This window comes from Schistocerca cancellata, chromosome 1 (genome assembly GCF_023864275.1).
Source record: "Schistocerca cancellata isolate TAMUIC-IGC-003103 chromosome 1, iqSchCanc2.1, whole genome shotgun sequence".
In the NCBI taxonomy this organism is placed as follows: Eukaryota; Metazoa; Arthropoda; class Insecta; order Orthoptera; family Acrididae; genus Schistocerca; species Schistocerca cancellata.
Genome location: NC_064626.1, coordinates 219517164 through 219540696, shown reverse-complemented (window position 1 = coordinate 219540696; position 23533 = coordinate 219517164). Strand labels below are relative to the sequence as shown.

At 42.3% G+C, this 23533-nt stretch overlaps 1 protein-coding gene and 1 non-coding gene across 3 annotated transcripts in view; one reads left to right on the top strand and one right to left on the bottom strand.

Moving 5' to 3' along the window:
• The window catches only part of LOC126169332 (spastin), a 487567-nt gene that overhangs the window by 377588 nt on the left and 86446 nt on the right, over positions 1–23533 (top strand). The gene's annotated exons all lie outside the window — the stretch shown is intronic.
• Positions 7474–7547, bottom strand: Trnat-ugu (transfer RNA threonine (anticodon UGU)). The gene has a single exon. It is a non-coding gene; the product is annotated as a tRNA-Thr (tRNA).

The window sequence follows — 23533 nt, the reverse complement described above, 5'->3', positions numbered from 1 at the left end:
CGAACGGATACGTTGGTCACAGGTCCCACATTGATTTCTGTGGTTATTTCACCCAATGTTGCTTATCTGTTAGCACTGTCATCTCTACGGAAACGCCGCTGCTCTTAGTTGTTTATCCCTTCGGCTACTGCCTTGTATGTGGTGGGACGTAATGCTTGAAATTTGGTGTTCTCGGCGCATTCTTGACATTCTGACACCCTGGATCTCAGAATGTTGAATTCTGGATCTCAAATTGTTGAATCCCCTAACTACCTGGTGATCAAACAGTCAGTATAAATTTGAAAACTTAATAAACCGCGGAATAATGTAGATAGAGAAGTAGAAATTGACACACATGCTTGGAATGACATGCGGTTTTATTAGGGGAAAAAAAGTATTGCTAGACACGTGAAAGATCTCTTGCGCGCGTCGTTTGGTGGTGATCGTGTGCTCAGCCGCCACTTTCGTCATGCTTCGCCTCCCAGATCCCCAGACCTCAGTCCGTGCGATTATTGGCTTTGGGGTTACCTGAAGTCGCAAGTGTATCGTGATCGCCCGACATCTCTAGGGATGCTGAAAGACAACATCCGACGCCAATGCCTCACCATAACTCCGGACATGCTTTACAGTGCTGTTCACAACATTATTCCTCGACTACAGCTATTGATGAGGAATGATAGTGGACATATTGAGCATTTCCTGTAAAGAACATCATCTTTGCTTTTTTTTTTTTACTTTGTTGTGCTAATTATTGCTTAATTACTGCTTTTCTGAGCAGATGAAGCGCCATCTGTCGGACATTTTTTGAACTTTTGATTTTTTTGGTTCTAATAAATCCCAATGTCATTCCAAGTAAATGTGTCAATTTGTACCTCTCTATCTACATTATTCCGTGATTTATTCAGGTTTCAAATTTATACTGACTTTTTGATCACCCAGTATATCCGAAATAGAATGCCCCATGTGTCTAGCTCCAACTACCACTGCACTTTGGAAGTCTGTTAATTCCGTCGTGCGGCCATTATCACGTCGGAAAACTTTCCACGCGAATCACGGAGTACAAATGACAGCTCCGCCAGTGCACTGCCTTGTTATACTTTGTATACGCGATACTAACGCTGTATGTCTCTGTCGCTGTCCCTTTACTTTTGTCCTCTCAGTGTATATTTATTTACGTTCGAGAGTGAGCTGCCGATCCATGCACCAGTCATAGAGTCTGTGCAGGTCTTACTGCATTCCTTTGCAGTTTCTTCGGTTTTTTAACTTTCCTGCAGACAAAATTAAACAAGAGACCGAAACTCAAGATAGTGTCATAGGCCCTCTGCTGTTCCTGATGTATATAAATGATATAGGTGATAATCTGAGCAGCCTACTTAGATTGTTTGCAGATGACGCTGTAATTTACCGTCTAGCAAAATCATCAGACGATCAATTCCAATTACAAAATGATCTAGAGAGAATTTCTGTATGGTGCGAAAAGTGGCGATTGATACTAAAAAAGTACGTCATCCACATGGATACTCAAAGAAATCCGATAAGTTTAGGGTATACGATAATCGCACAAATCTAAGGGCTGTCAATTCGACTTAATACCGAGGAATTACAAGGAACTTAAATTGGAAAGACCAGATAGATAGTATTGTTGGGAAGGCGAAACAAAGACTGCACTTTGTTGGCAGAACACTTAGATGCGACAAACCCACTAAAGAGACAGCCTACATTACACTTGTCCGTCCTCTGCTGGAATATTGTTGCGTGTTGTGGGATCCTTACCAGATAGGATCGACGGAGGACATCGAAAAAGTGCAAAGAAGGGCAGCTCGTTTCGTGTTATCACGCAATAGGGGTGACAGTGTCACTGATATGATACGCGAATTGGGGTGGCAGTCACTGAAGCAAAGGCGGTTGTCTTTGCGGGGAGATCTATTTACGAAATTTCAATCGCCCAGTTTCTCTTCCGAATGTGAAAATAGTTTGTTCATACCCACCTACGTAAGGAGAAATGATCATTATACAATAAGAGAAATCAGATCTCGAACGGAATGATTTTGGTGTTCTTTATTCCACACTTCATTCGAGATTGGAATGGTAGAGAGGGTAGTATGAAAATGGTTCGATGAACCCTCTGCCAGGCACTTAAGTATGAATTGCAGAGTAACCATGTAGATGTAGAAAATTGGAATAGTACACTACTGGCCATTAAAATTGCTACACCACGAAGATGACGTGCTACACACGCGAAATTTAACCGACAGGAAGAAGATGCTGTGATATGCAAATGATTAGCTTTTCAGCGCATTCACACAAGGTTGGCGCCGGTGGCGACGCCTACAACTTGCTGACATGAGGAAAGTTTCCAACCGATTTCTCAACGCAAACAGCAGTTGACCGGCGTTGCCTGGTGAAACGTTGTTGTGATGCCTCGTGTAAGGAGGAGAAATGCGTACCATCACGTTTCCGACTTTGATAAAGGTCGGATTGTATCCTATCGCGATTGCGGTTTATCGTATCGCGACATTGCTGCTCGCGTTGGTCGAGATTCAACAACTGTTAGCAGAATATGGAATCGGTGGGTTCATGAGGGTAATAAGGAACGCCGTGCTGGATTCCAACGGCCTCGTATCACTAACAGTCGAGTTGACAGGCATCTTATCCGCATGGCTGTAACGGATCGTGCAGCCACGTCTCGATCCCGGAGTCAGCAGATGGGGACGTTTGCAAGACAACAACCATCTGCACGAACAGTTCGACAACGTTTGCAACAGTATGGACTATCAGCTCGGAGACCATGGCTGCGGTTACCCTTGACGCTGCATCACAGACAGGAGCGCCTGCGATGCTGTACTCAACGACGAACCTGGGTGCACGAATGGCAAAACGTCATTTTTTCGGATGAATCCTGGTTCTGTTTACAGCACAACGATGGTCGCATCCGTGTTTGATGACATCGCGGTGATCGCACATTGGAAGCGTGTATTTGTCATCGCCATACTGGCGTATCATCCGGCGTGATGGTATGGGGTGCCATTGGTTACACGTCTCGGTCACCTCTTGTTCGCATTGACGGCACTTTGAACAGTGGACGTTACATTTCAGATGTGTTACGACCCGTGGCTCTACCCTTCATTCGATCCCTGCCAAACCCTACATTTGAGCAGGATAGTGCACGACCGCATATTGCAGGTCCTGTACGGGCCTTTCTGAATACAGAAAATGTTCGACTGCTGTCCTCGCCAGCACATTCTCCAGACCTCTCACCAATTGAAAACGTCTGGTCAATGGTGACCAAGCACCTGGCTCGTCACAATACGCCAGTCACTACTCTTGATGAACTGTGGTATCGTGTTGAAGCTGCATGGGCAGCTGTACCTGTACACGCCATCCAAGCTGTGTTGGACTCAATGCCCAGGCGTACCAAGGCCGTTATTACGGCCAGAGGTGGTTGTTCTGGATACTGATTTCTCAGGATCTGTGCACCCAAATTGCGTGAAAATGTAATCACATGTCACATAATATATTTGTCCCGTGAATACCCGTTTATCATCTGCGTTTCTTGTTGGTGTAGCAATTTTAATGGCCAGTAGTGTAAGAGAAATCAGAGCTCGAACGGAAAGATTTAGGTGTTCCTTTTTCCCACGCGGCATTCGAGAGTGGAATGGTAAAGTAGTAGTAGGAAAATGGTTCGATGAACCCTCTGCCAGGCACTTAATTGTGAATTCCAGAGTAACCATGTAGTTGTAGATGTAGAAAATTAGAATAGTATATTATTGATGGAAGTAGTTGCGGTGTCGTGAGCTACTTTATAGCCGATATAAGTGAGAAATTACTCCATCAAGTTAAGTAACTGGAGCTTTTTTCGACGCTTATCTGCACGCAGAATAAAGAGTGCTCCCCGAGCTGGTGTATAATATACCCGCCGCCGTAGCCTCGCAGTCGCTTCTTGGCTGGCGTAATGAGGCGGCGCCAGCTCCTTGGGACGCCAGTGTGTTGCGGGGAAGTTGAAGGGCTCTACAGACTCGAAGGGGTTTTCTCATGCGAGCCCTGCTAGCTCCGTTCTCAACTAAGGGGATAAGTCGTCCCACAGAAGTACCTTTAGTTTCGAGCAGCTGCCCCAAGTTTGCAACACAGTAGATCCATTCGCGAGTGAATGGGGCTGAGGAACTTACGCTCTTGCCAGTTTCTAGGTTACTTCTTTACTCTAAACGACACAAAAAACTTCTGCGTAACTCCGTCTTTCGAACGGGCAAATTTTAGTTGAGAATAAGATATTTTTAATTGTAAGATAAATCTTATTTGTTGTTTAGTCTCAGTTACACATACATGTGTTTCGATCACTCACAATAATCTTCAGATCTAAAACAAAGTAGAGTTAAATATGTACCAGAAATGCTCTTCAAGCTTTCCCGGCGGATATCGTGTAAATAGTCTTCACGGGTTTGCCGCCGGATCAAATGGTTCAAATGGCTCTGAGCACTATGAGACTTAACTTCTAAGGTCATCAGTCCTCTAGAACTTAGAACTGCTTAAACCTAACTAACCTAAGGACATCACACACATCCATGCCCGAGGCAGGATTCGAACCTGCGACCGTAGCGGTCGCGCGGTTCCAGACTGTAGCGCCTAGAACCGCTCGGCCACATCGGCCGGCACTGCCGGATCACGTTGTGGAATTCGCACAACATGATCGGCGCCAAACCCGTGAAGACTAAATACGACCATCTAATATTTTACGATGATACGTAGGAACATTTGAAGGTATAAAACCATAGTGCCTTACTCTGCAAGTATTAAAAATAGCATAAAATTTTTTTCGTTAAAATATTGAACTATAGGCCGAGAACAATGGATCCATAAGTAGTAAAAGACATAAAGATCGTAAAACTTAAGAGGTGGAATTATGTACAGGATCTAGACCTGCATGAGTGTCATTAAATATTTTAAAAATTTAAAAACGTAGTAAAGAGTATGAAACAATAAATTATAAAAGTGAAACTGGTATTTTAACAGAAGGTTTTTTTTACATAGTTGATATTTTTTTGTATAAGACCCTCCCTTTTCGAACCCATAGCGTTCCTCCCACTATCCCCCTTCCCCTGCCTTCTTTCCTCGCTCAATTTTATAATTTTACTATTTTATGCCACATAAATTTGACGTATCCTTTTTCTACAGTATTAGTACTTTAACGAGAATTTTTACGTAATTATATGGTCTGGAATTTCGGCAAAACCCCTACTTGAAACTCAGGACATCCCCATCACCCCTCACTCCCCTCTTCCCTAATCAGCGTCACTTCATTTCCCTTTCCCCTCCCTTCGCCACTTCTCCTTACCTCCTACATATATCTATTTAAAACATGGACCACAATTGCAAAAACAGTACTCTAATATACGATTGTGTGTAGACAAGACTGGTTGCCTATGAAATTACTTACGTAAATTTTACATTTATGTACAATTCCTTTTTTCTACTTATTGTAAATATTAGATGGTACGTATTTAGTTTTACTTCGTTTTGGGTCTGAAGATGATCCTGAGTGATCGAAACATGTAATCCAATTAAAAAATGTGCAACGAAGACCGAACAGTGAATGAGAATTACCTTATATCAATACAGTTACTGGGTTTCACAAGACAAATATGTCGGCTATAGTTCGTTGATTGTACTGCATTTGCAAATGCCACTTCCTACTGTACTACTCCTTCACGTTTCTAATACTTTCACGCAACTGTTGCTTTAGTATGTGGGTACTAGGGGGCAAGAAATATTTGATTTACAGTATTTCATGTAGTTTCTGATCGAATATAATCTTCCGTTAAAGGTTTGACCTACTAAGTTAGTAATTAAAGTTAGAAACTGTCTATGCCTTGAGCAAGCGTAAGTTACGCGACTGAAATTACACAAACTTTGTTCATCCAGCATTTGAGGGATGAGGACACTTAGTCAATTTCAACAAGCTTTACACATAATTTCAGAGTTTTTCGAAAAATTTTTCGCTGACATCGGCACACAAAATAATGAAAGAAAAAGCTTATCGCTTAATAATTCTCATTTAAAGGAAAAGTTTGTCGCATTTTATTACTTAATAATGCTTATTTCATTAGTCTATGAATGAATAATCTGAGACTAATAAGATCAACGTATTAAGGTTTTGAGTTTCCAAGGCTACATATGCTGAAGGTCGAATATTAAACATATTAACTTATTTTTATTGGCAAATGGTTTTTCACGATGCCATGAAATACCATTGTTACACAGAATGACATCTTTTTGAGGATCAAAAATGAATCCGAAGCGCGTATAGTGCTTTGAGCAACCACACGTGGATTTAATTTTCTGTAGAATTTCAAATGGGAAGTTTCATTCATAACCCATATCGGGGAAAATATTTTCATTCTTTGCCGTTTTGTTTACGTACGAGGCTTTGACAAACGACCACGGCGCTGTTAAGGTGAGGTATTACTGTTTTAAAATTTGTTAAGTGGCAATTTAACATGGAAAAATGGAACTTCCACGTGAAAGTTTTTCACGTAAGACTTCGATCATCGTGACGTTGTAACTCAACATTGCGACAGATCTCGTCGTCCGATCCTCTGAACGATTTATAGCAATTTGTTTGCAATGAGCAATCGATGAAATCAGGATAAACGACTGCGAACTACTCACCATTTGTCATGACAGTATCAGCTACCACACAACAGGTCTGCAGAAGGTGTTGGTGAGTTCTGTTGGAAGATGGTGGGTTTCGGTGAATCAGAAGCCGCTCCGAAGCTGTACAAACCCTTTCTTGCATCCAGTAGTTTGTAGTATAGCTCAGACTGACATCAGGTGGTGCTGGAAGGCTGGACTCGACCCACGGACCCTGACAGCTAAGCGCCGTAGTAGGACGCAGGCTGCTGTTTTACTTTACGCGATCCACGCGTAGGGATGGCGGTTATCGCTGTAACAACCGGCTTTCGATTATAATGTGTTTTTTTTTCGACGTCAGTTTAACCTTACTGTTAAAATCGCTCAAAATAACCGGTTTCTGAAATAACAGATATTCGGTTATTTATTCCTATTGTTTCCTGTGAGAAGGTTAGAAACCGAACAAAAATTGAAACATTTGACTGTGTCCGTTTCAAGGTACGTAAAATCAGAATATTAAATTAATAGACCAATAAAAGAAAACTTAGTCCGTCCACTGTTCCCTGCTTTTCTTGAAAAGTGACAAGTGCTTGAATACTACAAAAAATCGCCGGTGTTCTCCTATTGATTCTAATTTTTTGGAACACTTCAAAAATCGGGTTGTAATCAGGAATCTTACTACTGTTTGGGCACTACGAAAGGTCGATGGTAAAGGGTGAAAACTGTGGTTGAATGACATTGTCTTTCATGTTAGTTTGTCCATTTTCAAGGACTAAAAGCAGATAAACGCATATTAAATGATGATTAATTGAAACCCTCAGCTGCCGACAGGTGGTGTTGTTATACGTCGATGGGGAAGCTGAAAATGTGTGCCCCGACCGGGACTCGAACCCGGGATCTCCTGCTTACATGGCAGACGCTCTATCCATCTGAGCCACCGAGGACACAGATGAATAGCGCGACTGCAGGGACTTATCCATTGCACGCTTCCCGTGAGACCCACGGGAATCGTCACCTCAGTGAGCGCGAGTAATGAGTAGATGGGCAAATATCTATTAGGAACATTACGTATGTAGATTGTGGACAGCTGGAAATGTGGGTCTCGCGGGAAGCGTGCAAGAGATAAGTCCCTGCAGTCGCGCTATTCACCTCGGTTGCTCAGATTGAACCGGCACGGTAGCTCAGCGTATTCGGCCAGAGGGTTAGCTGCCCTCTGCAATAAAAAAAACTGAGTTCACCGATCAACAACGAACTAAAACGGATGTCTTACGACGTCCGCCCCGAACAGATACAACGAACAAAAGAGCCGGCACGGTAGCTCAGCGTGTTCGGTCAGAGAGCTGGTTGGCCTCTGTAATAAAATACTGAGTAGAAAGATCAACAAAACGAACTTGACCGGATGTCATGTGACATCCGCAACGACCAAACACATCGTTCAACAACGAACAAAATGGAAAAAAAAGATCATGTGCCATGTAAGCAGGAGATCCCGGGTTCGAGTCGTGGTCGGGGCACACATTTTCAACTGTCCCCATCCAGGTATATCAACAACACCTGTCGGCAGTTGAGGGTTTCAATTAATTATCATTTATTCTAGAGAAGCTGTACGGTCATCAATGGTATCTGTTCTTTCGAGAACAGTTACTGTCTTCATATAAACGCATGTTATGTACACACAGGAACCAAGTCATTTACTTTCTACTTTTATTGAGTGTGAATGAATTGTTATTAAGTTTTTAATTTGTAACTGTTACCATAATTTCGTTCCTCTTCTATTATTTCATAAAAATGGCAGGTAAATTTTTAATCTTGTAAGGAAATGAAGTTTTGTACTTCATTGCTACGTCACTTGGTAAAAATATTTATAAACTAGGGTTGGTGCCATTCTGCAATACAACGGATGTTCGGTGACGACAGCGAGAAGCTAGCGTGTAGACCACGTGGGGGCAGAGGCTTCTGTACCGCAGATTCCAGGAGGTGGTCCTCCCTTGCGGACGCCTATGCCCGTGAGCGTCGTGACGCAACGTTGGCTCAGCGTATCGCCGTAAGCGGGTTTGCTTTGCGGCATCGAGCTCATCTGTCTAGGTTCGAGTCGTTGCAGACCAAACCATTGGGGTAGCCGCTCGGTCTACGGCGTCTTGTCACGGTCCGCGCGGCTTCCCCCCGTCGGAGGTTCGAGTCCTCCCTCGGGCGCATATATATTCGTGTGCGTCGTCCTTAGCATAAGTTAGTTTGTTAGATTAAGTAGTGCGTAAGCTTAGGGACCGGTGACCTCAGTAGTTTGGTCCATACGTCCTTACCACAAATTTCCAGTTTTTCCAAACCATTGATTATTTGCCGGAGGAAACATCGACTCATCTATCATCGCCAGTTTTCACCTGATTTATCGCCTAACGACGCCTTTTTGTTGCCTTACGTCAAATAAAAATGCGTGGATAGCGATTTTCACAATCTCGCCTCGAGAGGCTGTGCAATCTTCCCAGAACTTTTTAAGGCACGATCATCAGAGCGGAAACAAAGTTTCTGGAGTAGACTCGAAAACATGCTAAGTGTGTACAACAGTTTTAAGGCGAATATTTTGGAAAGCAATTTTTATGATTTGTATTGATAAAAAAGGCTTTGTTTGTTCTTAACCTTAGGAGGCATTGGGCATTCCTAGTATAAGCATGGATTTTTCGTTTAAAATTAGTCAATTTCTCCGAAATTTTCAAGTGTACCTTGTAGACAAGCGGCGATACTAGCCACAGAACTTCCCTGTGCAGTGGGCAAAACAAAAACATCTCAGGGGCAACGACGACGGGAGAACGGAGAAAGGTCTTCCCTAAAACGATGCGAAATGATCGCAGTTTCCAATCCGAAGTATCAGTGCCGTTCCTATCAAGTTTAATAAGCGTCAATTGGAGACTAAACGAGAGCAGTAAGGGGCAAAGTTCCACAACGGGATCAAAGTTGGAGGGCTGCTCCTTACCCTTTCCCGCAGTTTATTACCCCGCACTCTGGAAAGGCGATACGTCTGCAGCCGTCTCCCCCACCCTTCCATCACGACCAACCTTCCGCAGCTCGTAAACGCGAGCGAGCTAAACTACTTCGCAGACCCACCTCTACGACAAACAAATAAAAATAATGAGACTGCCAGAAAATGACTCGTGCACTAACCATTAATCCCTCGAACGGTATTTTGCGGAAACGAGATTCTCTCCGCGTAAGGTAGTTTCGGAAATAATTTCTGCGACATTGTTAGAGCAGACTATGTTTTTCATAAATTATATTGAAATTCTTTAATCTTTTGATAGTACTTAATGAACTAATAACTAAATCTGGTGTGGCATGAAATAGGAAGTGCTACAAGAACCTGTAAACTTTTTTTATGTGCAGTGTCGTCATAATACAAATGATGTTGAAACTTCTCAATTAAATGAATTTTTTACTTAAATTACAGTAAGTGAGACGGTGAAACTTCTACATTATTTAATTCTGAAACTGCTGAGTGAAACTGAACATAACGAGCCTACATTCTTTCTACTTATTTTTATCATTTCAACACTCACAAAATTATTCCTGACAAATGCAGCTCAAACGCAATCTGACTGCTCAAATAATTAACACAGAAGAATGGCCCTGAATAAGAAGAAATCCTAACAATAACCCATACATTTCATAAGTGACTTACCTCACAGAAAATCTTCATTACACGAACTACAGCAAGGCAGCAAACACCAATAAAACCAGCTAAATAAAAGATTCCAACTACTGTAGGCTCTAACTACTGAAAGGCGTGTGGTTAGCAAAGGAAAGATTTTGTTGCAGAGCAAACAATGTATTTAGCAGATATTAGCTTAATCATGTGACTACCATTTCAGCCGGCCGGAGTAGTGGCCGAGTGGTTCTAGGCGCTACAGTCTGGAACCGCGCGACCGCCACGGTCGCAGGTTCGAATCCTGGCTCGGGCATGGATGTGTGTGTGATATCCTTAGGTTAGTTAGGTTTAAGTAGTTCTGATGTCATCAGTCCCCCAAAACTTAAAAGTTAATTCCGATAGTGCTCAGAGCCAACCAGTTAAAAATAGATATATATAATCATCAGTAATAAATCTCCACGACGGATACACAATCAGACCGTTCACTCGCGCTAACATTGCAAAAATCCATCACTGCTCACTACTCACTCCCAACTTCCATCACTACTGGCTGTTCACCTCCAACTGCGAGTCCAACCTGCCACAGTCTCTCTTATAGAGTGCACACAGCGCTGTCAGTTATTAATGCAGAACGCTATATAGGGCTGCCAACATACTGTAATAACACATAAAACAGCCTACTTACTATGTCACAATTAGCGTAATGGATAACATCAGTCTGTGCTTTACAGAGATCATATTACCGCTGAACTAATCACAAACACTGTGCGAAATTTGACATAGAACTCTTTCACTGTTAAGTTTTTTATTGCAGGAGAAACAAGTAATTTGCCCGAGGATTGTTGAAGAAGAGTGCTGCAGTCTTCACTAAAATCACAGCCTCTACTGTCACTGGTACAGACTCGGAAAGATGTTGACTGTACTTGTTTTCAATGTATTATGCTCAATTGCAGCTCCAAGTTTTAGGGAAACATAATGATTTCGCATGTATTCTGAGCCCATAAGAGTGGTCTTGGCGACCTACGGTCTGATCGCTGCTGCCTCTGGATCACGGGGTCCCGGGTTCGATTCTCGGCCGGGTTGGGGATTTTCTCTTCCCGGGGACTGGGTGTCTGTGGTGTCATCATCGTCATCCGTGACAGAGAATAGATTGGACTATGTACAAAATTGGGGCTTTGTACGGGCGCTGATGACCGCGCAGTTGAGCGCCCCACAAACCAACCATCATCACGATTTCAGAGCGCGTACTTCGTGCACGACCATTGTCCATGGACCTTCGAATTTTATCTGTAGCTACCCACCACTCTGCTACGAAACCAGTGGTTAATAACGAGATTCACTCGCGGATCACTGAACGAAATGTTTTTTCTCTTGGATAACACTCAATTAAGCAAAAACATCCCCGATTTTGAAGTCAGAAATTCAGAAAGGCTTCCTTTCGACCACTCCACTTATTCTGTAAATAAGTTCCTCGCAGTAATTTCGAAATTTTGCTTTCATTTGTTATTTCTTTATATATATATATATATATATATATATATATATATATAGGCTACTATCGCTAACGTTCTATTTTTAAACATTTTACAGTATCTGTGGAAAATAATGGAGAGAGGGGAAACTGGAGGAGGACAGTTTCTTGCGACTGTGCGGTTGTACAGATACTCACAAATAACTTTCGTGTAGTATTTATGCGACCAGCATACATTACTTTAACTACAGCATATAACTGTAAAGGACGCTGCTGCCCACTGAAAATACGAACAAACGGGGAGCCACAGTAGTCAGCGACACTAGATATCCGTTTCAGAAAAGAGGATTTCCAGTAGCGACATGAACATCCTGATTAAGGTTTCCCATGGTTTCCCTAAATAACTTCTGGACGACTAGCCCGGAGGTTCCCTAAAAGAGGGCGCGTCCATCCCAGTTACGTTGAGCTAATGATGTCTCCCACTAACGTCCTTTTCGTAATAATGATTCAGTACTGGGAACCCGACAACACGATCATTAACACCAGCACTAATTTAAAGGCCCATTGTAAATTGAAACTGACGATAAAGCAGAATTATTATTAAATTGTAAGAATTAATAGGAAAGTTTATGTGAACGTGTTGTAAATAGTACGGCAAAATTTGGTAAGTGTTTGATACATTCCGCAACGCCACGCGACATATATGGCAAATATCCGCACTGATTAGCAAACTGCTGCCTTCTTCCAATCTACGGCGTACTCGTTGGAGTAATCCATGCGTCGGATGGTAGTGTCTAACAGCAGCGAAGTCACTGCATGCAAAGGGAAGTCGCAATTTTGCACGTTAGGTAGCAAATCATTCCACATTGATCTATCGAATTCAGAGAGCATAATTATATTCCTAGAACAGGCGGGCAACACTATACTTATCTCGCGAAATGATTAGAGAAATTAGAACCCCTACGGAAGATTTTCGACTGCCATTTTTTTCGTTCGGGAATGGAATAGGGAAGGGTTTAATACGATAGTTGTACCAGATATACCTTCCGCCACACACTGTTAAGTGGCTTTCGGTGTATATGCCTACGTATTAATGTAGATGTAACATAAGTCACTATATTTAATATTATATTAACTCTTTGTACGTTAAAGGAAACGTAACATGACACGGCCGTAGTCTGATATTGTCCTTCCCATGTGCTCTTCAGTACGTAAGTCAGATTAGCCAAGTAGTGCCTCCACTTAGATCGTATTGGAATGTACCAGTCAGCGTCAGATACCACTTTGAAACCTCACAAAACCTTTCTCTGACGGGGCAGCTCCCTGTCTAGGAGTACAATCTGTTAGATATGTTCGCCATGCCACGCCTATCCCAGCAGGCGGTGCCCACAGGGGTGGAGCAAGTCGAAGGGGGGGTCACGTTACTTAGTGGTTACCCCCTGGCGCGGTGGTCGACAAGTTTTAATTAGGGCTAACTCTCTCTCTCTCTCCCCAGGCCACACAGCGAGGGGGGGGGGGGAGATCGACCGGCGGTCGCCAACCCTTGATACCCGAGCAACATCGCCAATGAGTTGGAAAATCGAACAACAGTTTCTTCTGTCTCAGCCACTAACTCGCACTGATTTACGGCGCGCGGACAGAAACCTTGCTCTCGTTTCTTACTCCCCTGTTGCCCGAAACGGTCGTACGAAAACCGAGTACTCTAAATCACAGATTTATCGTTGGGCTTCTTATACACTACTAAGCCAAAACCACTGGCAACTAGTACATTGGCAGTACCCGAACACATGTTGCACTCATTCGGTAAAGATGCACGCCGTTGACTGACTGAATGTGAACTGCTTTAGCAAGTTCTCGTTGCAAGTGATTTTACCATTCGGTCTGTGAGTATTACATCACGCAGATGTTTGCGCAGTGTAGAAACGAGCACGCAGCTACCGGGGGCGGACATAGTTTCTTGTTATTATGGATGAGTGCGAAAGCTGCTTCTGAATAAGAGAAACACACAGTCAGCGAATTATTGGAGTAGTGTTAGATATGTTTTCGTGTTCTGTTATTTTAAAATTTACCTTTTTTGTTTTTTCTAATGCTTTGATTAAAATTTCATTGTTTATTTTTCATTTTACTACTAAATAACTCTATATAACGTTACAAATCAACAGTTTTTGAATAAACCCTGAATTGAACATTGGCAATTTAAATTTTGGTGTAAGTACTGTTTATTTTCAAGTAACAGACAGACCTAGGTTTTTCAGGAGACACCAAATGAAGTCGGTTTTGCTACGTGTGGCACTGTCTGTCATCAATTTTAATGCATGCATACATACATAATTTCAGTAATAACTAGAGTTGTGATCCACCGGAACTATGATTCAGTAGTTTTGGTGCAGTACATAAATGACGCAGTAAATGGTAGACTTACCGATAGTATTAGTAGGAAAAGAACAATGAACTTGTTAGAGAAAATGGGAGCAAACTACTTTTTTTTGTTTGTTTTGCACATAATTAGAACCACACATCATTGAACGTTAGTACATTGTGTATTTTAAATCCTCACAAAATATAAGTAATAAAAATTAGCGTAACTTTTGCGATCTTATGTAACCAAAGCAATTACTTTTGATGCAAGTACAGCTTATATGCACAAACATAAAAAATATTTATAATTATTATTGTTTCTTTGTACTCAATAGAACATTCATCATCATGATAAAAGATAATAGTTTCTTGTATGATAATGTCGTGTGACGAGGGCCTCTCGTCGGGTAGACCGATCGCCTGGTGCAAGTCTTTAGATTTGACGCCGCTTCGGCGACTTGCGCGTCGATGGGGATGAAATGATGATGATCAGGACAACACAACACCCAGTCCCTGAGCGGAGAAAATCCCCGACCCAGCCGGGAATCGAACCCGGACCCTTAGGATTGAAATTCCGTCGCGCTGACCACGCAGCTACCGGGGGCGGACATAGTTTCTTGTTATTATGGATGAGTGCGAAAGCTGCTTCTGAATAACAGAAACACACAGTCAGCGAATTATTGGAGTAGTGTTAGATATGTTTTCGTGTTCTGTTATTTTAAAATTTACCTTTTTTGTTTTTTCTAATGCTTTGATTAAAGTTTCATTGTTTATTTTTCATTTTACTACTAAATAACTCTATATAACGTTACAAATCAACAGTTTTTGAATAAACCCTGAATTGAACATTGGCAATTTAAATTTTGGTGTAAGTACTGTTTATTTTCAAGTAACAGACAGGGAGATAACAATGTAGAACAAAAATTTTGTGTGGGTTACACAACCCTTCATATATCCTCACTCAGCTTCTAGATGGTTCACCACTTACCGGTTTGTAGTGGAATCTAGTAAGACACTGAACGCTTTCGTGAACAAGCGATCTAGCCGAGCGGTCTCAGGCGCTGCAGTCATGGACTGTGCGGCTGGTCCCGGCGGAGGTTAGAGTCCTCCCTCGGGCATGGGTGTGTGTGTGTTTGTCCTAGGATAATTTAGGCTAAGTAGTGTGAAAGCTTAGGGACTGATGACCTTAGCAGTTAAGACCCATAAGATTTCACACACATTTGAACATTTTTGAACAAGCGTTCGAAATGAGGTAATGCCAGGTAGGTATGCAACACACCTAATACATACGTAACGCTGTTACGACCTTAAGTGACCGATAGGTACGCAACGCAATGTATAGGTAACGCAGTTACGACCTTAATTGACCAAGGCTACTGGGAAAACTACCTTCGTTTACGCTTACTTTTGATAGTCTACTGTAGTGCACGAAAAAGGAAAGCCCGTAGGAGATGCATTCCGAATGAATCTATTTACGCTAGTGAATTTGACGTGGAATTATAGCTACGGTGAAAACCAACATTAGTCACAAAAATAGAAAGATCGGCTGAGGATCGAACCCCCCCTCCCCATCCACACGCTATTTGGTTCAAGTTGTCGGGTACTGAAATAACTCAGTGTTATTGGTCACGTATAAAGGATGTTGTCGTTGTATATGATTACTTGTTTGTGCAGCTTAATCCTCCTTGTGCTAATTTAGTTTCAAGCGGACGAGATGTTCAAATAGCGGACTACAGTGTCGATGTCCCTCATAGAGACATGCTGGCATGTGCATGTAACTGCCACACCACCTGCTGGCCAGACAAAGAGCTGTGCTTACGATGCAATTACCTGCGCCATTAGGTTGCGTGTACAGGGTCGATAGGTCGCGAAATTACCTGGCGTGCTTCCGATAGTATTCGCCCTTTTGTTGCTTCACGTTGGTACGCTGCCGTGGCTTGCACGAGTAGTGCGATTATTTCACATGTCGCTTATCCTGTTCGTCCTTCGTCCTAGGTGTTTTCCACGCTCAAAACCGGCATTGTCTTCCCAATCATTGATTCCATTTATTCGTTGAGTGTCTGCATGTAGTCGGGCTTGTGTCGTAAATCCCAGTAGCCGTTTCATTAGTGCCCGGCTTACTTTGAATTGTGCCCAGTGAGGCAGCAGCGTTAATCGTATTAGTAGACGGGTAATCGTGTGACTCTCTTTCGAATCCGTGTCGTGTAGCATATGCGATCTGGCATAAAAGTCTGACGCGCTTTGCATTCGTTGCTTAATTCTTCATCGCGCCGCAAAGTTTGATACTTGTTGCAACTGACAACAGTTCTTCGGTCATTTGACCTCTGTTACATTCCGCAAATATATGGCGGAGCAGCAGTAATGTCTACGTTTGAAGAGATTAGTTTCCCTTCAAAATTTGGAAATAACCTTTTTACGTTTCAGTATTCACTGAGCAACTTATCGCCTGGCCTCCAGATCAGAGCACGTGTGACTTCAATTCGTTACTTCAAAGCCAAACTCGACGCACTTCGCCGTGAAGAAACATTTCGACCATAGCGAGCTTGAGAGATGTAGTAGTCATCAATACATCAGAGAAGATCCACAGAAACATTTGTGAACAGCCTAAACCATTAACCATGAAGTACACGAAGTGGTCTATGACACCACGGATAATATTTTCACGTTAAGCAAATGTCTGACAGTTGTTTCGAAGAAGCTACTTTGTCAGTACCTTTAAGCGATCATAATAGGAATCGTTTGGTATAGTGTGCGAGGTATTTTGACAAGAGAATTTCCGGTTACCTGACAGCAAACAGTTTTAGGGTATCACGGACCAGCCGCGTACTTTGGAGTCACTTTCTTGTTAGCTCCGCATAGGTTACTCCCTGCGTGTATGTATACAGTAGTGGATTGTCTAGTGTTCAAACAGACGTTTTCTTGCTTGGTACCTTGTTTCAGTATTTTGTAAGTCTTGTTACTACATCATAGCATATTCTTACAACGCAGAAGAGGAGAGAGATGCCGCTATTATTTTCAACACAAATAAGAAAGAACAATTGAGAAGTAGATAATTCTGGAGGCAACTTTCTTTTGCGCTTCTGAAATACCATCGTCAACAAGGGCAATGTAAAAAAACTTTGCCCAACAGGTTCTGAAGTGGAATCAACGGTGAGCTCACGACGGTGCGTGGACGACAAAATCGAAAACAGAAAAACCAGATATGTCTTTAAAAACATCAAGAAATAATTAGCATTGAACATTCTGTTACCGTGCGAGGTGGCGCAGTGGTTAGATACTGGACTCGCATTCGGGAGGACGACGGTTCAATCCCGCGTCCGGCCATCCTGATTTAGGTTTTCCGAGATTTCCCTAAATCGCTCCAGGCAAATGCCGGGATGGTTCCTTTCAAAGGGCACGGCCAACTTCCTTCCCCGTCCTTCCCTAATCCGATGAGACCGATGACCTCGCTGTCTGGTCTCCTTCCCCAAACAATCCAACCCAACCAACACCAAGACTTTATCGACAAAAAGCCCCACTAAATACGTGTATTACTGTGATAGCAGCTCTTATTTATGTAACTCGATTTTGTGTAAACATTTTTGACCAAAACAAAATTTTTCGTTTAAATGGATATATTAAAGTGATAATCACTTCACTTACCAACACTTCCCTCTGCAACAGTGGTTCCCAACCTTTCCTAGACCACTATCCCTGAGTGCAATTAGACGTTAGCTAGCACACCCGCCCCATGCTCCCCCCACCCACTCCATCTGTTGCCCCCCCCCCCCTCACATTATCACCAACCTTAGCACCTAACTGTAGAATGAAAGACTTTTCTTGGAACACTTTTATTTGTAAAACGGTGAAAGAATAATAATATTGTGTGTGTGTGTGTGTGTGTGTGTGTGTGTGTGTGTGTGTGTGTGTGTGTGTGTGTGTGTGTTAAAATAAATGACTAAGGAATTCATGATACATCGGAAGTACTAACCGCAGCTCCTCCTCAGTTATGAAAGCTAACTACCCACAGTTATGGTAGACACTTCTCACAAAACATACTCCTCTGCATTACTCCTCTCGATTGCGGCACTTCCTTGACCTGCACACAGCAACCCCATTTAAAATCAACCAAGTTCAAATGTGTGCAGTATACTTACTGATCGTAAATTACTTGATTACTGCAATCCTTACTCCTGAGCTGGCAGAAATTGGAAGACTTCAGACTGTTAATGCTTTGTGTCTGACCACAGACACTAATGATATAGTATGTACAGCACTGTAGAAGCCATTACATAGTTACTGCTGTGTCGTGCTGTCAATTAATTCATTTATCTGTTCTGAAGCGAGTAATGAAGCAATTTCTGGACTACTGGCAGTTACTATCTACAACTTGGAAATGATGTTGTCTTGAGATATTTAAAATTTGTTATCTATTTGTCTCACTTCTATCATCAGCGATGTACGGGACAAAGCACAACACGTGTGTGTATTGGGTGGACTATGCGAGGAACCTCTAACCTCCTCCACATTAATGCTACGATTTGAGAAAAAGTAATTGTTTGTGACTTATGTAATCAATATTAGTATCACAAAATTGTTGTAATAGTGACGATCTTTTGAAAATAATTTAGTTTCATGGCTGAAACAGAATCGAATCTTTTAGTTTTTACCCCTCAGGCGGTAAGTACCCCAGATTGTGAACCACTGCTCTACAACGTGTACAACAACGCAAATTAAAAGCAGTGGAAACTTTAAGGGTCTGTGAGGCCAGCTGCATGTACTGAGTTGAGATTCCAGGCGCGTGCGCACAGCCAGTTAGTAATATTGAGAGGAAGGTACATATCCTGCATTTTCCCAAAGTATTTTTTTATCTCATACTTTGCCCCCTAATTTGGAAATTTTTCTGCCACCCGTTGTAATAGTAGTAGTGATAGCGAACATTTGACAACTGATAGAAAATAACTTTATACCATTTTAGGACGAATGGTTTTTGTGCGTAAAATGGAAAGAAGATGGAAATTATGGGCCGTGCCCCTTTCAGAGGAACCATGCTGACATTCGCCTGAAGCGATTTAAGGAAGTCAGAAAATCTAGATCTGAATGGCGGCATGGGGATATGAACCATCATCTTCCAGAATAAGAATTCAGTATCTTACCACCGCTCCAACTGGTTCGGTTTGCTAGGTGTACAAGGCTGTGTTTAAAAGATACCATCAGTGCTACTAATATGCACACGCTAAAAGTGAAGTTTACTTTTTTTTTTTTTTTTTCCTCCGTCCAGGGCCTCGTGTGTCTTTGTGCGAGGTTTTATTATTCTGTGAATGTTACATGCCACCAGACTTTTTTCCCCTATTTACTGCGGCTATAACACTTAAGAGAAATCTCGTTAACAGTATATAGGAGTCTCCCTTTACTGTTGCCCAGCTAAGACATTTTCCGTGGCCCTTCTTTCCTCACACTGTGGGCAATGATTAGTGTGTGGGAGTAAATATAACGTTCCATCGTTTTAAGCACCTCCAATAGGACTTGTCTTACACCAGCATTACTACTTCTTCTGCTTTTAGGCCTCATTGGGCCACTTCAATCATTTTATGGCATCTTCTTCAATATACTTAAATGGATATGGTGTCTGTTCTTTCGGACATGTCCGAAAGAACAGACACCATATCCATATAAGTATGTAGTTCTGGCGATACCGGCCATGACCTCCTCCTGCTGTGCGGATGCACACATATTCCCCGAACTCTTACGGGACTTGGAAGAATGTCTTGCACGAGTAATGAGTGTGTTGGGGTGGGACACCACGAATGTAGTATGAGGACATACAAAGTGAGAATGTGAGTCTAGCTGGAGGCGTGCGCGAGATAGTCCCTGCAGTCGCACTATCATCTGTGCCCTCGGTGGTTCAGATGGACGCCGGCACGGTAGCTCAGCGTGTTAGGTCAGAGGGTTTAGCTGTCCTCTGTAAAAAAAAAAAAAAAAAAAAAAAAAAAACTGAGTTAATGGATCAACAACGAACTTAAACGGATGTCTTACGACGTCCGCCCCGAGCAGATGCGACGAACAAAAGTGAACAAAAAGAGATTTAAAAAAAATAAAAAAAAGATGGATAGAGCGTCTTCCATGTAAGCAGGAGATCCCGGGTTAGAGTCCCGGTCGGGGCACACGTTTTCATCTGTCCCTGTTGATCTATATCAACGCCTGTGCGCAGCTGACGGTATTAATATAATTCTAATTTCTTCTTCAATAGGTTTTACTCCCGAGCTGCCCAGTGTCTTTTCGTTTTTTCTAATCTTTTTTGTTGTTCCTCATCTTTAAATGCCCTTTTTATTGTTGGTCGTTCGTCTATTTTAGGTATAAATCTTATTTTTGTGTTTTTCAGTTTCTTCAGATTTTGTATGCGTTTTCCAAGTCGTCCAGGATTGATTCTAGCTCTTTCATACCATTCCTGAGTTCAGTTATCCATCCGATTTGTTTATCTATAATTTCTATACAGTTTTTCTTCGTAATTGGTTTCTGATGTGCCCATAATCCTTTTCTGTATAGTAATGGGCTCCAGACATCTTCGTTTGGCACTATCCGTTATTGCCCATCTTCTTGATATTTCTTGTTTATTGCATATTCTATATATTCTTCTCTCTACTTGTAGGATTTCGTCGATTCTTTTCTTCTGGGTCACCTCTAGTTGAATCACCGTCTTGTAATGTTTAAGTTTAATTTTGACTGGTAGTCATTTTTGTTTGTAGACCATGTTCATTTTTCAACTTTTTTAATTTTGTTAGCTCTTTCTTGCCGTGGAGTTTACTAGTCCAAGTTGTATGTTATAATTTTTCATAGGTGTTCAAATTGTTTCGCTGTTTTTACTTTCTTATTTTTACTGTTCTTATAAATTGCATGGACTTTATTGCTATTTTGAAAACGAATTGCACACACTGTCCCACTTTGGAATTCACCTCTAAATATTGGGGGAGTCGGAAATAAATAAGTATTTACCTATGTATAGTTGCCTACGTGACGCTACTCAACCAAGCTACTCACATTTATAATTAAACCCTTTGCAATAGTTTTTGCGGTCGCAGGCGATACAGATTGTTTACTTTAGCTTCTGTAAACGTTAAACAAGTGTCAGAGTTAATAACTCACAAACCTTGGGTTAGGTTCACACGTCTTGGATTTTCAAAATGCAAGTACAACAATCTGAAGTTACAATGTGTATAACAGTAACGTGCATTGTGTGACAGTTGTAGACAGGGAAATTAGAAGAATGCGAATGTAGTCCTATAGGGAGATATTTAAAAATATATTCGAAGAGTGAAATGAAAAAGGCACTAAAAGAAAAGACAAGCCTAGTTCAGAAGGCTCTTTTATCAGAAGAGGGAGGTATTAATTCGGGTTAATTATTCCAAGATGCCTTAGACTGACTCTGGAAGCAGCAGTATGGAGAGGAAAAATACCGACTCAGACGAAGATAAGAATATGTAAGATACACACAAGTAAAAGTAAGGCATGGCTAATAGTGTAGTCGATTTGAGTCAGCTGATGTTGAGGGAATTACATTAGAAAGTGACTCTGGGATTGGTAGACGAGTTTTGTTATTGGGACGGTAAAAGAGCTGACGACAGGAAAAACTGGGAGGAGAAAAGCACTTTTCCTTAAAAATGCAAATATGTAACACATAAAATAACATTAAATGTTTGGAAGTGTCTTCGGATAATATCTGCTTGGAGTGGGTCCTGCTTTCAAGCGAAACAATGACGATAAGCAGTATAGACAAGAAAATGTGACCTATTGAAACTGAGAAGAGCTGTCGTCGTCATTCTTGTCGTGGTCAACAGTCCGAAGACTGTTTTCCTGCGGCTCTCAATGCTGGTCTATTCTGTACAAACGTCTTCATCTCTGAAAAACTACCGCAACCTACATCGATTTGAACCTGCTTATTGTGCTCAGGCCATGGTCCCCCCCCCCTCCCCCCCCAAACATACACATTGCCCTCCATTACGTAATTGACTATTCCATGATTCTTCAGGATGTGTCCTTGGCTTAGTCTAGTTATGCTATAATTTTTTTTCGCCAATTCCATTCAGCACCTCGTTATTCGTTACCTGATCCATCAACTTATAACCCTCTGTAAAAGAAGGAATCGATTGAGGTAGCAAGGCCTCGTAAATTTATTAATGGCGGGAAACGTGGGAGTTAAAATTATGGATGGTTTAAACTGTTGTAAGTTGCAGTCATCATGCACATACAGTGGTCAGAATAAATATTCCATATTGTCTAAACTTCAAGAGTGGACGTTGTGATCCAGAAACACATTATCATATCAATACACTAGTTTGTTTGGAATGTAATTCTGGGGGAAACAGTACGCGTCCCTACAGTGAGGGGCAGTATGTGCAGTCTATGGCAATTGTGTCACCTGTAAACGTTGCATTGCTTGTGCTGTGTATCATCACGGAAGCTGTGTGCTTCAGTATGGTTTGGACAATAACGTACGATCAGAGGCTCCGTATAGTCGCTCCAATGGCGCAACGAATGAGACAGGCGGACGTCGCAGTGAATGTCGCTGTGAGCCGCAGTAATGTCTGTAGAACCTGGAACAAGTTTCTAGCGACATGATCAGGTGTGCAGGACCAATGTCTGCGTGTAAGAGCAAATAGACACCCGCAACATAACGTGACAGGTCTACTGCGGCAGTTCCAAACAGCTACAGGTATGCAGCTGTCAACACAAATGATACGAAATACGCTCCATAAGCAGGAATTACGTGCCAGAAGACGTCTCAGAGCTCATCCCCGAAATAGTGCTCGGAGAGTGGCTCGTGTCATATCGACACGAAACCACTCTTTGTGGGCTGGGCAGCAGTGGGAAACAACACTCTTTTCTGATGAGATCCGTATCAGTCCCCACCCTACTGATATTCTTGTGTGGAGGCAACGAGGCCAACGTTCACATCCCAAATGTATCGTAGACCGCCACCCTTATCGAGGCGTTTGTCATGTTTTGCGGTGAAACCATGTATGGCCTCGTTGACACCCCTTCTGCCAATACATGGGGAGATCGACATTCTTGCTCACATTCTGGCTCCGTTTGGTGAGCATATTGAAGTAGTATTTACGCTGATGGTCGACAGTGCACGCCCTTATCGTCACAACCTTTTTGATGATGTTTGGTTTGTGGGACGCTCAACTGCGCAGTTATCAGCGTCCGTACAAAGTCCCAAGTTTTTCACAGTCCATTTAATTTTCACAATACAATCTAGTCACAAATGGTGGTGGTGGTGGTGGTGGTGGTGGTGGTGGTGATAACACAAACACCCAGTCCCCGGGCAGAGAAAATCCCCAACTCGGTCAGTAATCTAACCCAGGACCCCATGATCCAGAGGCAGCAACGGTAGCCCTTAGACCACGAGCTGCGGACATCACAATCTTGTGAATACCTTCCTAGTGAAGCATAGAAACAATCGGATGGAGTAGCCCCCATACTTT